The following is a 17,212-nucleotide window of genomic DNA, read 5'->3' on the forward strand; positions in this document are numbered from 1 at the left end:
GGTGTCCCCACGTCCCCTGGGCAGGGGATTGAACCCTGCAGGAGCTCAGACCAAAGCCCTGCCCCCTCTCAGAGTGAAACTTGTCCCTTCCCAGGCCTCCTGTGACACCCCCAACCCTGCTGGGACAGCCAGGGGGGCCAGGTGCTGGTTTCAGGCACCTGGAGCCCCACTCAAGACCAGAGTCTCATGTTTTGGGGTTTACAAGAGCAGATCTGCACTAACCCTGCCGCCGTGACACATCGAAACTGCATCACTCAGCCTGTGAGTTGGTGGGGGTTTTAAAGAGGAAAAAACACTTATTCACCATAAAAAAACCCAAACCAACCGCAAAACCTTTCCAGCGTGTAAAGTTGAGTCAAATTTAGCAGCTTCAGCTAGAGAAACATATTTTGAAAGCTGTAATTGGAGTGTTTCTTTCATCTCTTTCCAAGCTTTTGGCCCCCTACCTTCAGGGTAATATTTTTGTGTCCTTACTCACTGGGTTTATTACAGTTAGGAGGGGGTTAAGCAACCCCAAAAATGAAAAAACAGCTCCTGTTACAAACTGCAATAGCCACTTCAGTGGCCCTCAAATACCACAGAGGCACGTGTGTGAATACGAGGGGCAAGCGGGTGTCAGGATGGAGATCTCACCCGCTGAGAAAGCTGTGAGGGAAACAGAAGTGGCAAAATGTCACTTCAGGTCACCCAAAATTCTCCATCTCTCTCCCTGAAATGGGCAGGCAGGGCTGGGGCCCTCAGCATCAGAAGCAGCCCCAAGGGAATCCAGCCGTGCTCTGCCAAGCGTGCAGCACGGATGTGCCCTGGCAGCCCAAGCCTCAGTGCCAGGCTACTCCGTGGAGTAGATTGCTCCCTGTAGGGTGCCCACACTGCACACACATGCCCAGGTGTGTGTACATCCTCCCCCCACAAAACACACAGATTTGGCTCCATTTGGCCCAGTTTGGCTCCTGCTCTCATTAATCAATGCCTGATGAAATCAGGGTGCAGCTGTGGGCGCCAAGGACTTGGATTTTACCCTCCGGGTGGGTCTTCTCACCTTTGGGAACCCAGCAGGATGTGGGCAGAGCAGACAATGAGCCCCCCACCCTCGCCAGGGCAGAGGGGTCACTCCTCTGTTGCTCTAGCAGGCTGTTTCTAAACAAAACCTCGATAAAGCCAACACGTGGAGCAGGAGAAGATGATGGGTGAATTGCTATGGCAAAGAGGGAGGGGAAACTCCAGAAAGCATCGAGGAACGGCAAAGCCAGCCCGGCCTGCCCGCAAGGAGGGGACGGCAGGACCCAAAGGAGCTCGGCAGGAATTCACAGATGCTAAAAGTGACTCTCGGAAAGACGGACTGTCCGTGCTCAGCCGCCACTCCCGCTCCCGCGGGGGATGGGTCCCATTTCCCAGAGTTTGCAGCCCAGTTACGGGATGAGGGGATTTGTGATAACATTGTTGGACGTGTAATATGTGATAAATATCCCAGGGATTTTGATCTCCGGCTGGAAGGAGCGAGCGTCTCCACCCAGCTCCTTCCTGGAAACTTTGCTAATTCCAACACAGCCCCTCCGACCAGGAGGGCAGTGCTCTCCTCGCAGCTGGGTACCCTAAAATGTGCTATTTTTTGCCAGCTCTGAAGTTTCCTTTCTCCGCTTGAGCTTCGGGATGGGAAAAGGAACTGATTCTTCTGTCTCGAGTTTCATTCTCGATCAGAATCGAAAGCTGCTGGAGATGCTGGGCTCGTTCTCAGAGAAGCAGGGCTCGCTCTGCCCCCCGAAACATCTCCCCGTGCCCCGGCAGGAGGTGATGGAGAGGGAAAGGTCAAAAAGCGCTGGCTCGGGGAAAGCCGGCAGGTGCCGGGGCGCCGCGACGAGCCCGTGCCGCCCTCTGCTGTCAGTCCCAGCCCCCAGAACCGGCGGCTTTGCAGAAAATCCCCTCATTTTGAATATTTCTTCCTTTTTTACCAAGTGCTTCCAGCCCTCCCGCGTCCTGAAAGGTCTCTTCCTCCCTAGGGCTTGGTGGACCTGGTCACGGGCAAGGAGAACTCTGTGTTCAAGAAAGGACTGGATTCAGTGCTCTGGTCTAGTTGCCGAGGTGGGGAACAGTTAAAGGTTGGACTGGATGAGTTCAGAGGTCTTTTGCAGCCTAAATAAATCTGTGGTTGAATTCAGTTGTGCCACATTCCTCCAGACCCAAAGTGCAGGTGAGGCCACCATGCTCTGGAGGTTCCCCTTTGGCTGGGGGACATGGGATTAATTCTTCATCCACTGCCAAGTTGCAGTTTGGCAAGAGATGGATGTTGTGAAACAGGAGCTCCTGACTCTGCTGACAGCCTCCATCACCTGCACTGGCTCTGCTGGGGGCTGGAGTTGGAGCCAGTGTGCCAAAAACACCCCTGAAGGGGCAGCAGAGGTGGCTTCAGAACCTGGGCTCAGTCTGCTTTTGTTTGCAGGCACACAGGACTTGGGCTGCTCCTCTCCCCTTGTTTGCCCTGGCTCATGATTGGGGTTTTTGGCCAGTGAAGGGGAGGATAAACACAGGTTTTTCCCCACTTGTGGGTGGTTTTTTCTCTGGCATATAAAGTCCAGGTCTTCCCCAGGGTTGCATTGCCCTTTTCCAGCTCCATTTCACAGCCCAGAGTTTGTAACCATGACCCAGGGGCAGGAGAGAAGGCAGCAGGTCCTGCCACGTGCCCCAGGGCAGCTCCTGCATGCCCAGGCTGGGGTCTGGAGCTCCTGTGTCCCACAGGGGTACAGCCCCCCGGAGTGGAGCCACTTCCACTGCTGTGAGAAATGGATTTGTAAAGAATTCTCAAAACTTAGAAACTTAGTCTTGTAAAACTTAGGAAGCTCGCAGAGTCTTGTATATCTGTATGCAAACACTGAGATAAGGTGTGCTGGCTTAGGAGGGCCATGGAACAGAGATGACCTTGCTTAGAGGGAGACTGAACTAGAAACAAGTTTCAATGAGTTTCAAAATATGGTTTTGCAAAAAGACCAGATATTGTAAAGAATTAGAGCTATAAAAGATGCATTGTAACAAGACCACGTGTGGTAAAAATATAGGTAATTGGTGTTAGATGAAATAGCAGCATTGTGTGGCAAAAGCTAACAGGCTGAAAACCATTTATAAGGAATTGTAACCAGGAAATAGGTTGGCTTCTGATAGAATGGTGCTGAGTTTTACATCTCTTATGTCACCCTCCATTGAGACTAATCATAGAATAAAATATTTTAAAACACCTCTCAGTTACCTCATCTCTATAAAAGCTGGGAACACCAACACACTGCTACCACGGCCACTCAGCCACCATCTGGCCCCTGGGTGTCCTGCTCTGCAATGTGGCAGCAGCTCTCTGGCCACAGAGAGAAGCACAACTTTCCCAGGCATCCTGGGGAAAGTCTGTGAGAAGATCAGAGAAAAGAATGAGAAACAATTCTTATCTTCACTTGCTGCAGCTGGTATTGTGAACATGTGGAATGTGTTGTGGAGATTTGTTTACCAAAGGGTGGTTTCTTAATTAGCCAGTGGTGATGGTGATTGGACTGGAGGACCAATTAAGACAATCTGTGTTGTATTGCATTAAATAGTTTATTTAGTTGTTGTTGTTTTGCACTGTTTGGTATCACACCGTCTCCCCCCTCAGATGTGGTGGGGTCTCCTGGCCTGCTCCTCCCCTCTCCTCACCTGTATCCCAATGGATGCAGCCCCTCGGCTCTGCCCCCCTTTTCCCTGGGCTCAAAACCCCGCTGGACGACACCTTCAGTCCCTTTTTCCTCTTCTGGATTCCACCAGACACCTTGGCCTCTGTTACCCCCTGAGGCATCACCTGGATCCAAGGTGGCTCTTAAATAAACAGGATTTTAGTTCCGAGGAGAAAAGAGCCTTTTGCTTTTACTTTTGTCCTATGTAAGATCGTCCCCGCATTCAGGGGTTCCGATTTTATAAATCTGTATCATAAATGTCTATAAAATCAATGGATTTCTTAATAAAGATATAGATGATTGATCAGCCTTCTGTGATACCCAATTATTACCCAGCCAGGGGTCTGCTGTGACAACACTACAACATGGTGTGTGGGGACATCCCCTTCGAGCAGGACGAGGACATCATCCGGGGCCAGCTCTTCTTCCGACGGCGCATCTCTCTCGGTGGGTACCCGGCTCTGGGGTGATGGGCTGGGGGAGCAGCAGGGAAGGGCCCTCATGTGCCCTGGGTGGCTGCAGGAGGTGGCACATGTGCTGCCAGCCTGCTCTGCTGCCAAGCACAGGGTGGATGGGGAGGGCTGGGCACAGCTCGGGCACTGGGCGCTGGCACAGGGTGGACGGGAGCCTGCTCTGACTGACCCTGCTGCTGCTGTCTCTGCCAGAGTGCCAGCACCTCATCAAGTGGTGCTCGGCCATGTATAATGAATTAATAAATCATTTTTTAAAATTGTGTGCAATCAGAGTGGATTTTTAATATTTTTTTAATTTTTATTTTAATTTAATTTTTTTTTTTTTGAATCCTAGAACGTCTTGGGTGGATACAGACCTTTAAGTTATTTTTGTTCCACCGCCTGCCATGGGCAGGGACAGCTCCAGGTGTCCCCCTCCAGGGACAGAGCGAATCCACATCGCTCCAAGCTCCATCCAGCCTGGCCCTGGGCACTGCCAGGGATCCAGGGGCAGCCCCAGCAGCTCTGGGCACCTGTGCCAAGGCCTGCCACCCTCACAGGAAAGAACCCCTTCCCCAAACCCCACCCAGCCCTGTCCCCTGGCAGCGGGCAGCCCTTCCCCTTGTCCAAGGTCCCTCTGCTGGAGCCCCTTTATGCTCTCAGGTGTCCCCGGAGCGCTCCGTTCTCCATGCTGAACACTGCCAGCCTGGCTCCAGAGCAGAGGGGCTGGATTTTCGCCTCTTTTCCCGGCCGCTCTCCCCGCACCACCCCGCGCCAAGATGGCGCCGCCGGGGGCGCTGAGGCGGCCGGGGGGCTCCGCCTGCAGCTCCCACTGCGGCCGCTGGGCGGCGCCGGCCAGAGCGGCGCCGGCCGCCAGTGCGCATGCGGTCATTGCCGGTGCAGCGAAACTACACCTCCCGGCATGCACCGCGAGCACAGCCCGGCCATCCGACAGCGTGGTGAGGAAAGACTCCAGTTCCCGGCATGCTCCAGGGAAGAAAACGTGACACGTGACCGCGGGCTCCGCTGCTTTCTGACCCTGCGGGGACGCCGTCCTGGCGCCGAACCCGGAAGTGCCGCGGAGCCGCGTGGGTCGCACATGGCGGCGCCGGGCCCGCGCCCTGCCCGGGCACCCGCGGGCGACCGCGCCCGGCACCGCGCCCGGCACCGCGCCCGGCACCGCGCCCGGCCCTCCCGGCGAGCCGCCAGCGCCCGGCCCACCCTGCCCATCCCTTCTCCCTCGCTGCAGTGGCAGCCCGGCGCCGTTGGGCCGTTCCGCTGCTGCCTTGGCTCACACCGGTCCCGGTACCGGCAGCACCGGCCCGTCCGTCATCAGCTGTGAAAAACGCCAATCACTTGGGTTTTAAAATTTTTAAAATTTTAAAAGTTTAATAATAATAAAATGGTTATAAAAATAATAATACAATTAGAGTAATAAAGTTTAGAGTTAGGACAATTACAAGACAATAAAAAACAAAGAACTATGGACGTCCAGATGCTCTCGGACGGAAAGCATGGCTTGTGAACAAAGGAATCACCTTAAAAGCAACAGCCTGTTGCATATTCATATATCCTTCATGGCTATGCATACATTCTATTTAAAGCAAGAAACTCTCTGTTGTATGTCAACTGTTTCCTTTAATCCCCACGGCGTCTTCGAGTCTGAGCAAGGCCTGAAGAAATTAGCTTCTTCTGATAAGAAAAACATAAATTCCTCTCCTTTGGAAGATTCAGGTGCTCCTCAAAGCGAGTATCTCATTCCTAAAAAGAAAACTCCCCCCACATACATAATCTCTATTTTAACATTATGTTGGAACCTCAAACTATATTTGCCACACTACTTTTAAGACAATACAGCGTCACTTTCTAACATTGCACATATAACATTAATTGCCGCCAAACAGCCTGCTCTGGGTTATTGTCCTGCATTTTAGAGTGCTTTTATTTATTTTAATTTTGTTTTTTTTTTATTATTGTTTATTATATTTGTTTGTATTTGCAGTTTATTTGCTCTAATAAAATAAATAAAACTTTGCTTGTATTTCCTCGCAAAACCCATTTTGTGAACAACTCTGTTATTTCCACGTGATTGCAGCATGTGCTTAAATGATTACTTAAGGATTTGTCTGTAATTATAAAAACGAGAACTTCACACATTGGTGCATTTCTTTGGAATTTGTTTTTTTCCTTCTGCACGAAACTGTTTGTTGACAGTTTTTAATGCGTAACAGAGCACCAGCACGGCTTCCGGGGAGCCCTGCAGAATTCCCAGTATGGAATTTTCTGCAAAAGCAGTTGGGTGAGATTTCCAAAGGCTCTCAATAGCGCTGGGATGGTTTCCAGCCAGGTTCCCAGAGCATCCCTGGGACTGGCAAACCCCAGACAAGCCCGCAGCGCTCCTGGAGCCCCGGGCAGCGAGGCAGGACCTGCTGAAGGCAGCAGAGCTCTTTTTAAAGCTCTTTCTAAAGCTCTTTTTAAAGCTCTTTCTAAAGCTCTTTTTAAAGCTCTTTCTAAAGCTCTTTTTAAAGTGCTGCTCAGAGCTGAAAGTCTCCAAGGGGCGTTTGATGCCTCTGCCCAGGATTTCCTGCGGCATCCTGGTGGGAACACGCTTTCAGAGGGACCTGGTGCCGTTCAAACTTTGTGGCATTTTGTGTCCAAGGCTTTGGGGATGTCGTGAGAGAGTCCCCAAGCGCTGCCCCCGCCGCCCAGCGGATTTGGGTGCCCTGGCAGATGTTCTCATTGTCCAGGCACCAGTAAAACCCTTTGGGGTGTTCCCCCTGCACCCAGCGCACTGCCCCCCGTCACCGGAGGGGAACGCGAGGTGCAGGGTGCTGCTCATCCTGCCCCTGCCCTCGGGGGACACTGGGGGACACCAGGGAACACCAGGGAGCACCAGGAACACCAAGGGAGCACCAGGAACACCAAGGGAACACCAGGAACACCAAGGGAATACCAGAGAATACCAGGGAACACCAAGGGAACACCAGGGAACACCAGGAACACCAAGGGAACACCAGGAACACCAAGGGAATACCAAGGGAACACCAAGGGAACACCAGAGAACATCTAGCTCTGCCTCCTCCTAAAACACCCAAATAAAGAAATAAAGAGCATGAAGGTCCAGGACGTGTCAATAGAGCAGATCGGGGCAAACGAGGGGGAAAGAAATGCAAAAAATGGGAAAAGGCTCAAAACGCAAAAAAAAAAAAAAAAAGGGAAAAGGCTCAAAAACCCAAAAAATGGGGAAAAGGATCAAAAACGCAAAGAACGGGGAAAAGGCTCAAAAATACAAAAAACGGGGAAAAGGTTCAAAAACGCAAGAAACGGGAAAAGCGCCGAACGGCGCTGCCGCTCGGAGCTGCGCCACCGCAAACAGCCGCCAGGGGGAGGCAGAGCGCGCCCGCCGCCCGCGGGAGCCGCGGCCTCGCCGCGCCGAGGGACGGGGGGACAACGAGGGACAACGAGGGACAAAGAGGGACAGCGAGGGACAAAGAGGGACAAAGAGGGACACCGGGGGGCAGCCGTGGTGGTCCCGCGTCCTTCCCGAGCCGCCGGGACGCGGCGGGGCCCGGGCCGGCGCTCCGAGGCGCGGCCGCGGTTCCGCGGGGCAGCGGCGGTGCTGCAGTACCGGCTGCGGCCGCGGGAGGGCGCGCGGGGCCCGGGCCGGGGCTCCCGGCGCTCAACTTCCAAACGCACCAAAAACGGATTTTGAACCTTCCGATAAAAACCTCAGATTTTAAACCTTCTGATACAAAAATCCTCTGATTTTAAACCTTCCGATAAAAAACCTCTGATTTTAAACCTTCTGATACAAAAATTCTCTGATTTTAAACCTTCCGATAAAAAACCTCTGATTTTAATCCTTCTGATACAAAAATTCTCTGATTTTAAACCTTCCGATAAAAAACCTCTGATTTTAAACCTTCTGAAAAAAAACCCCATCTGATTTTACAACTTCCAACACAAAAAAACCCTCTGAATTTAAATGTCCCAGCACAAAAAAACTCTGATTTTAAACCTTCTGAATCAAAACCCCTCTGATTTTAAATCTTCTGACAGCAAAAACTCCAATTTTAAACTTTCCAACACAAAAAACTCTGATCTTAAACCTCCTAACACAAAAAAAACTCTGATTTTTTTGTGTCAGGAGGTTTGTTTTTTTTTTTCAGGTACCCACGGGTACCTGAACCAGAAGAAATTTCCCCACGAGGAACTCCCAGTAATCATCAATGCTGATCCCCAGGGGACACCTGAAGTGCCTCGTGCACGGATTAATATTATGAATATTTTAATATTTATACCTTGTGTATTAATTAAAGATTGAAGCTACCAAGCAGAAGTGTCCAAGGCCAGGCAGGATCATTTAGGGTGATAATTTATGTCCCTTCCTGCCCAAAACATTCCAGGATTCTGTGATTTCTTCAGTGGAATTCTGATGGCACTTGGCGTTTCTCCTCTCAAACGCTTCTTGCTCTTTTTCCTGTTTGCTTCCCCTTCTGTTTTTACACATTTCCTTGGAAAAATTGTCAATGAAATGAACAATTCTGGTCACGTTGCTTCTCTTCCAAATTGGTCCAAGGGATCCCAAGACTCCCAGAGCTGGTCTGGGGGGGCTCAGTGGGGTTTGGGGAGGTCCTGGGGGTTTCAGGCCAGGATTTAGCTGGGGCTCATCTGAGTTGGTGCTTAAAGAAATTGGTGGCAGAAAGAGAGGGAAGAGGAGGGAGAAAGACCAAGGAGAGTGATGGGGAAAGGGAAGGTGAATTTTTAAGATGGGAAAAGGAGAAATGTGGGGCAAGCGTGAGGGGAAAGAAGAGAGAAAAGAAAGGACGGGCAGGAAAAATGAGGGTGAGATGGAAGGGAACAAGGACAGAAGTAAAAAATCAAGTGGGGAGAGGAAAGGAAGAGGGGAAAAAAGCAGGTGGGAAGTGAAGAAAAGAGGGAAAAGGAGGAAGGGAGGGTGATGGGAAATGAACTGGGAGGAGAAATCGGTGAGGCCAAGGAGCTGCCCTGTGGATACCTGGGCAGCATCTCCCCATCCCAGATCTGTGTAGAGACAAAGATGGACCTGAGTGAGAAATCAGAAGAGGAGGGGGGACCCTGGTGTGGTTTTTAAGTAATTTGAAGTAATTCCAAGAGAAGATGCCCAGAGTCTGGAGATGCCTTTGAGAAATCAGGGGTGGGAAGCTGGGAAGCATCTCTGGCTCAGTCTGGGACCCCGTGGGAGATGCTGGGAAGGGGAGGGAAGTGAAGAAGGAGAATTTCAAGTCTGTGCCTGAAGGATGCCAGAGCTCTGGGGGCAGGAAGGGACCTCAGGAGCTGTGAGGTCCCACCAGGTGTCAGGTGTTGGCCATCTCCCCCCTCAGAAGCTGTTTCCTTCTCTGCAGGCTGTGCCTCAGCTCCTCCTGGCTCCATCCCAAAGCAGCCGTCCCACCTTGGAGCTCGGGGCTTGTCCAGGGTGGGATCTCCTCTGCAGAGAGATTCTCTCCTTTCCATTTTTAATGGATGTTGGCACTAACTCTGTGCAGGATGAGGCCCAGATGGACAGCTCTTTAATGAAATCAAAAATACAGTCGGTGAAACATAACTAAATTAAAAATACACACTTCCAGGTGGAAGCCAGCATTTATCTTGAGGAGAAAAGGCACAGAAAGTTCTGATTTCTTCTCAGTGTTAGGAGATTCTCCTTGTTTTCATCACAAAGCAGCTTTTCCTTTTGCTGCTGACACAAAGTTGTGGAGGAAGGAATGAAGACCTTGGAGGGCTTGTGCCAACTAAACTGACCCTGGAGTTGTCCAGTCACTATAAATATTGCTTCCACTACACTGCCCATCTCACAGGGCTACTGTGACAGCAGTTCAGCCCAGATTTTGTGAAAATCTGTGCAATAAAAATCACAAGTTAGTGCTGAGAGGAAATACATTAAGTAACCTCTAAATAACACACAGCCTATACAGAAAATACAAGAGATTTCCTAACAGAAGTGAGTGTTCTGGTGAACATGCCAGGGCTGTATCAGACAATGCATTTTGAATTTGCTGGCAGTTGCAGAGGAGGCTCTGCATCTCTTCCTTTGTGCTTGATTTGAGGTTGGTGGGGTTTTGATGTTTTACATGGTGTGATTTTTTTTTTTAACATGTTTCTTGCTTTCCCCATCTTCCGTGCTTAGGAGATTCACCATAAACGTTTGGGTTTGCTTGTAACACAAACCCTTTTCTTCTTCAGAAATAAGGAGCATAAGGAAATCATCACCAGTGGGTTGGGCTGAGTGAACTCAAACCCACTGCATCCACACCCTCTCCAAAAACTCCTGCACAGAAATCCACCTCACGCTCCAGCAGAGGTTCCTCCTTCCCTCTCCTTCCTCCTTTGTCCCAGAGGAGACAGCTCGGAGCTCTGCAGGGCTCTCCCTTCGTGAGCACCACGAACACCCACTGCTCCATACTGGGAAGGACCAGAAAGGGCAGAAGGAAAGCTGGGGAGGAAGAAATGGGCCACCCAGGCTGCCCTGAGCTCTGGGTGGTCTCAGCCTCCCTTTCCCCAGCACCTTCTGGCCGGGTCATTCTCCGTGGGTGGGCAAGAGAAATCCTGGTCAGGAAGAGGAACGTGTTTGCCCCAGCCCTTATCCAAGGAAAATTCCCCCCAGGCCCCACCAAGGCTCAGGTTTGGGTGCTCTGTGCTTCCTGACCGAAAGGGGATCAGGTAAACTCGAGTGTGTGTTGGATTGTTGGAATGGGAGATAGGAAAGGGGTTTCTGGCCTGAGAGGCCAAATCCTCAAGAATTCCTTCAAAACCATTGAGGTTTTTACAATTTCAAAGCTTTCTGTGGGTCCTTGTGAGTGAGTGAGTAACCACCACAAGCCCTGGAGCTGCTGCCCTGCCCCGTTCCAGGCTCGTGTGGCTGTGCTGCCACTCTAACCTGGCTCTGCAGTGCAGGGAACCACAGAAATGGGGAATTCTGGAATGCTTTGTGTTGGGAAGGACCTTAAAGCCCATCCAGTCCCAGCCCTGCCAAGGCAGGGACACCTTCCACTGTCCCAGGGTTCTCCCAGCCCCATCCAGCCTGGCCTTGGGCACTCCCAGGGATCCAGGGACAGCCACAGCTGCTCTGGGCACCTGTGCCAGCACCTCCCCACCCTCACAGGGCACAATTCCTTCCCAAAATCCCATCTAAATCTCTACTCCTTTAGTTTCAAACCATTCCCTATCATCCCATCACTCTCAGCCCATGAGGACAGATTTCCTCATGGTTTCCTCCAACAACTTAGAAATTTCCTGAGAGATTTGAGAGCGTGGAATGACACTGTCAAAACCTGAATCCGAGCACAGAGAGAGCCCTGGGCTGTGAGGGATGGTGGCTGCAAACCTTCCTTAGGGGTTAGAGTTCCAGAGTTGTGTCTTTCAGGAGTTCTGGCAGCTCCCAAAATGCAGAACATGGAGTGTGAATCCTACAGTGGTCACTAAACCACAGGGCTCAATCAGAGCAAGAACTCAGTCAGAAACTCCTGGCAAAGCCATCAACCCTAAGCAACAAGCACTAAAACTGGGTGGAAACCTGGAAATGCTGTTAACACTTGCTTTACAGTGACTTTGGGGGTGATTTCTTGGGGGGAGACAAGGCAGAGTAGAAGATCCTGGCTGCAAAATGGTATTTCTGAGAAATCTTTTACACTAAACCCACATTTAATGTGTTCACAATTCCAAAAACCCTCTGTCCTCAATTAAGGCATTGAATGGTGCTTCCTATGATGGGGAAAAAAGGGAACAAAACAGTCTTGAATGCCATGTGAGGTACAATCAAAGCCAATCAAAGGTTACTTTAGCATTCAGAATGGGCAGGTTGGGTGTCAAAGCAGGACAGAGAGCTCTTGCTGGTGTTCTGGGGCAGAACTGGGATGTTGCAACATCTCAGGCAGAAAAGATTCCACAGGGAATATTCCTCAATGTGCTGTGGAGAGAAAGCTGATGAGAACAACCAGGGGAGGTAAAACCCAACCAGCACAACAGCTTTTATGATCCTGTGCAGCTGATGCTTTCAGAATGAAGCTGAAATAAAAATATCTGAGCCTTTACCTTTGCAGTAGGTGATATCCCAAACTGGAGTTGCAGGGAGCGAGGGAGGATTTCTGCTGGGTCACTGATTTATGATCCCTGCAGCTCAGGCTGGGGCAATGTGACAGAGCTCAGACACAAACCCCACATTGTGACCAACGTGAAGATCAAGCCCAGCTGTGACCCAAGAACACATCTGATGGAACACAAAGAATTCGGGCAGAGCCAGGGGTTTTCTGATGGTCCTTTCCCTCCAAACAATTCCTTCATTTTTCACCCAGCAGCACCATCCAGCCTCAACAGCTAAACTCGACAGGCATTTTTGCCTGCTGGGGTTTTGCAGGGGTTACTCTGACTACTGATAAAGCCTGTAGTGTTGTGAAATTAAGTCACATTAAATGGATTGAACAGAGAGCATTAATCTGGGCAAATTACTCCCAACCATTAGAAAACCACGGCTGTGGCAAAGTCAGACAATGGTTTCCATTAGAGAATAGAAAATTAATGCCATAACCTCCTTTTTATAACCTCCTTTCTCCTAGACCCTACAGCTCAAGGAAGCTTTTTGTTCTACTGTGATACAATTTAGAAAATATTTCCTAGCTCTGTGGCAGTGCAGATGATTCCTTTGCCCTGTTCAGTTACTGTGAGGGGCTGGGATGATGGGTGAGAACACTTTTCTTTTGGAGAGCCCTGAACTCCAGCTGAGGGGAGAAGGTGTGGGGGGCAAAGAGAAATGTGGCATTTTTAAATTTGTTTTGAAGTGTCACTGGAAGCTAAGCCAGGCTGCTCACAGTCCTGCTGCTCTCTTTGCCATCTGCAGAAACACCTGGGCAGGAGAGAGGAAGAAATTATTCATTCTGCAGTTAGGCTGGAGATAATCAGGAAATAGGAGAGGTTCCCTCACATCTAAAGCTCCTCTTGTCCCCTGACCTCCCTCTTCTGAGATTTTTCTCCCCAGTAATCTGATTCCATCCAACCACTGCCCAAATGCTGCTTTTCCACCAATTCCTGTGTTCTCATCATAGGGATCCTGACACCTGCTGTGCTAAGGATGCCTCTGCTGCCTCCAGTGCTTCCCTCTTTTTTGACATGGAAAAGTCTTTGAGTTCTGCTGGAAATATCTCCCTTATCTCATAAAAATATCTCAGAGACACACAACCATTGCTCAGCCAGCCCTTAGTGAATTTGTGAGTTTTCATTTCAATAATTTATCATCAAAAGGTTCTTTCTCCCCCTGCTCCCCAGACTGAATCCATAGTGCAGAAGAAAGTTAAAAAAAAAAAAACCAAACAAAAAAGAAAGCCTCTTATCACTGTGTTTATTTTCTCTAGGGCCCATATTCACAGGAAATTAAACATCTGAGCACATCAGTGTAGACTGAAAACAGTCACCCACATTACTTATCTTATTATCTGGAAATGCTTTTGTGACAAATTTTAGAGGAAAATTTACTGAAGCCCCTTGAGCAAGTGTTTCTCTCCCCGAGCTTCTCTGAATTACCACGGACAGAGATGAGCAGTTAAATGCACTTTGTATGCAGTACAACAGTCTCAGGCATCCAAAGGGACACTGAAAAGCCCTCAAGTCTTACACAGAATATCAGAATAATCTTTATAAAGATTATAAATAATCATGGGGCACACATGGAGGAAAAATCCAGTGGTTTTATCCAAATGCTCTCCATCTCTCAGCTCCATCCTCAGTCAGCAATATTCCTGTGCTGGCAGCCTGAGGAGAAAACTCCACGTTTTTCATTCTGATCATCAAAAACCTTGTGCTGAATGTTGAAGACCAAGACAAAGCCTTCATTGAGGGAAACAGGGAGAGTGCCTCATTCATGAGGGCAGGGAGAAGGAGTCAGGAAGATAAAATGACATTTTGCAGGCCTGTGGACAGCACTGAATGGAGGCACGGGAGCACTTTGGAGCACGTTATCCACACGGAATTGCCTGCATGGAGTGTCCACAGCTGGCTTTGCTCTGCCAGGCTGGAGCAGCCCTGATCCTGGCTGTCACCACAGCCTGGGGACACCCCCAGAGCACACAGGGGCTGTCACCAAGCCTCCCTGTTTGCTTCCACAGTGGCACAGACAGGTTCAGCTCAGTCTGAACTCGGGAGTTTTTCCTGCAGAGCTCCAGGGCAGGGCAGGAGCAGCATTCCCTGCTGGAGCACTGGGGTCAGCTCATCCCAGAGCCCCCTTCCAGGAGACTGAGCCCTGCAGTAAATCAGTAATGAACTTGTTTGTCATTTATTCATGACCCATAAGTGAGCTTCTGCTTTCTTCTGGAAACGTCTCCCCCACACACAACCCCACAGTGGAGCTGTACAAACCCCAAAGGCAAAACAGACCCTCAGTTCCTCTGTCAGATCAGACCCCCAGTTCCTCCATCAAATCAGACCCTCAGTTCCTCTGTCAGATCAGACCCTCCATTCCACTATCAGAACAGACCCTCAGTTCCTCCATCAAATCAGACCCTCAGTTCCTCCATCAAATGTTTCATTTTCTGTAATGAACACAAGGAGACAATTTGCATTGTGCTCATTCCTTCCAACCCCTTGATTAACTTTACTCAGCCAAACATGGGTGAGCTTCCTCCAGCTGAGTTGTAAAAGTTGAATATTTCCTATGGAGCCAGCTGGGAGAGCTGGGGGTGTTCACCTGGAGAGGAGAAGGCTCCAAGGAGAGCTCAGAGCCCCTTGCAGGGCCCAAAGGGGCTCCAGGATTCAAGGAATGGAGGGACAGGACACAGGGAATGGGTTCCAGCGCCAGAGGGCAGGGATGGATGGGAGATTGGGAAGGAATTGTTCCCTGTGAGGGTGGGCAGGCCCTGGCACAGGTGCCCAGAGCAGCTGTGGCTGCCCCTGGATCCCTGGAAGTGTCCAAGGCCAGGCTGGATGGGGCTTGGAGCAGCTGGGACAGTGGGAGGTGTCCCTGCCATGACAGGGGTGGAATGAAATGAGTTTTGAGATTCCTTCCAACCCAAACCAGTCTGGGATTCTGTGATCTGGGGAGTGGGGAAATGGATCACATCAAAAAGCAAATGGTTCTGTGTCTTGAAAAGCTCTTTGCTTGCAGGATCTGTAAGTGCAACAAGTGCCAAACAAAATACATTTAGGGAATTCCCCTTTTGTTAAAGTTACACACAGAATCCAAGGAAAAATGGACAAACAGGGAATGTTGCCTGGAAAGTCATTAGGTATGTAAATTTAATAAATTTACTAAATTAATTGCTTCCAATAAGCAGTCAGTGCAGCCTCCTCACTGCACATTGACCAGATGCCATTAAAGCAGCTCCTACACTGAGAAAAGATAAATTAATGCTCATTTGTCTCAGTCAAACACAGCAAGTAAATTATTTTCTAAATAAAAACAAACATAGTCAATAAACATAACCAGAGGATGTTGTAATCTAAGGCATGATACATTTTGGAATGCTGTTTTCTTTCTTAATGTCATTCTTGAAGCTGCTGGTGTGTTTAAGGTCCCTTTCAGCCCAAACCAGTGTGTGATTCTATTCTGTGATTCTCTGTAATATTTTTAATTCTACGACTTCTGTGTGCTCCAAGCCAGCTGGGCCAGGGCCCTCAGAGTGCAGAACCCACCTCAAAAATTCCCTGGAGTGTTGTTCTGTCAGACCCAGTCCCCAGGCTGGCGATTCCTGAGGAACAATTCCAATTCCCATGCATCAGTTATTTGCTTTCCCTCTGCACAGGTTGAGCTGCATATCCCAGAACACAGAATTTGCTCTGCTGGGTGCTTTCAGGAGGCTGATTCTGCTGGAAATCCATGGATGACTGAAAGCCAAGACAAAAGGCAGCCTTGTGTGGCAGCCTGGGGGCTGCTGTGTGATCCTCTGCAGCCCAGGGCACTCACACACAGCACTGCAGCAATTCCAGTTCACTTGAAAGGGTGCAAAGGATATTTTCATCTTTATTTTGCTCTGTAGGAGTGACTGCTTATGTTTAAATAATGCATTTACTCTTTCAAAAAGGTGTATGGCATCCACGGAGATGAATCAAACTGGCTGGAGCTGAGCAGATGGGATTGTGCATTCCTCCCCTTGGATGCTGCTGTTGCAAACAGCTGGAAGGAAGAATTCAGGCACCCTCAGCTCCAGGAAACTCCTGCAAGAGGAAAGGGTCTTCCTTCCCCACCCAGCTCCCACCAGGATCCCGAATCCCTCCTCCCCTCATCCCCAAAAGCTCCTTCTGCCCCACCAGCTGCTCTCCTGCAAACACAGAGAGGCTTTTCCAAGCCCTGCAGCCTCCCAGGTTGTGTTTCCAGAGCTCCTTTTCTGCTGCAGGGACATTCTTCTCTCTCTTAGGATTTTTCATAGAGGAGCACAGAGGCAAGAAAGAGAGAACAATTTCTATTTCTGCTCCTTGTTTTTCCCATGTGGAATGTGTTTGGAGAATTGTTTACCTGGGGTGTTGCTTGGCTGGATTCTGGTGAGGATTGTTTGAGCCTGGTGGCCAATCCAACCCACCTGGGGCTGGGCTCTCAGAGAGGGTCATGAGTTGGGAGTTAGATATGGGAGTTAGAACAAGTAGGATTGTAGTTTTAGTGTCTCCTTTAAATAGTGTATTACTGTATTATGGTATAGTTATAATAAAGAAATCATTCAGCCTTCTGAACTGGAGTCAGACATCAGCATTTCTTCCTACCAGGTTCACGTGCATTTACAACACTTTTCCTCTTTATTTTGGCTGCAGAGGGAACGGGAAGAGCTCAGGCCAGATCACAGCTGGGGGAGGTCACAGCAACCCCACCCCTGCTGGGCCTGGTCTGGGAGAAAGGCTGGAAAAATGGGATTGGGGATGCTGGGAGGAGAAAAGCTGAAAATACGGGATTTTGGGGGGAAAAAGTATGGGAAAACCCCATCCTTTTTCACAAAAAGTAAGGGAAAAATCATCTTTCCCCACAAAATTTTTGGAAGGGAAACACAAACTCCAAGCTTTGTTTGTGGCTGTTCCTGAAATCCCTGGGAGGATACAAGGTCCCAAAGCATCCCCCCCAAA

Source organism: Lonchura striata, chromosome 30 (genome assembly GCF_046129695.1).
Source record: "Lonchura striata isolate bLonStr1 chromosome 30, bLonStr1.mat, whole genome shotgun sequence".
Lineage (NCBI taxonomy): Eukaryota > Metazoa > Chordata > Aves > Passeriformes > Estrildidae > Lonchura > Lonchura striata.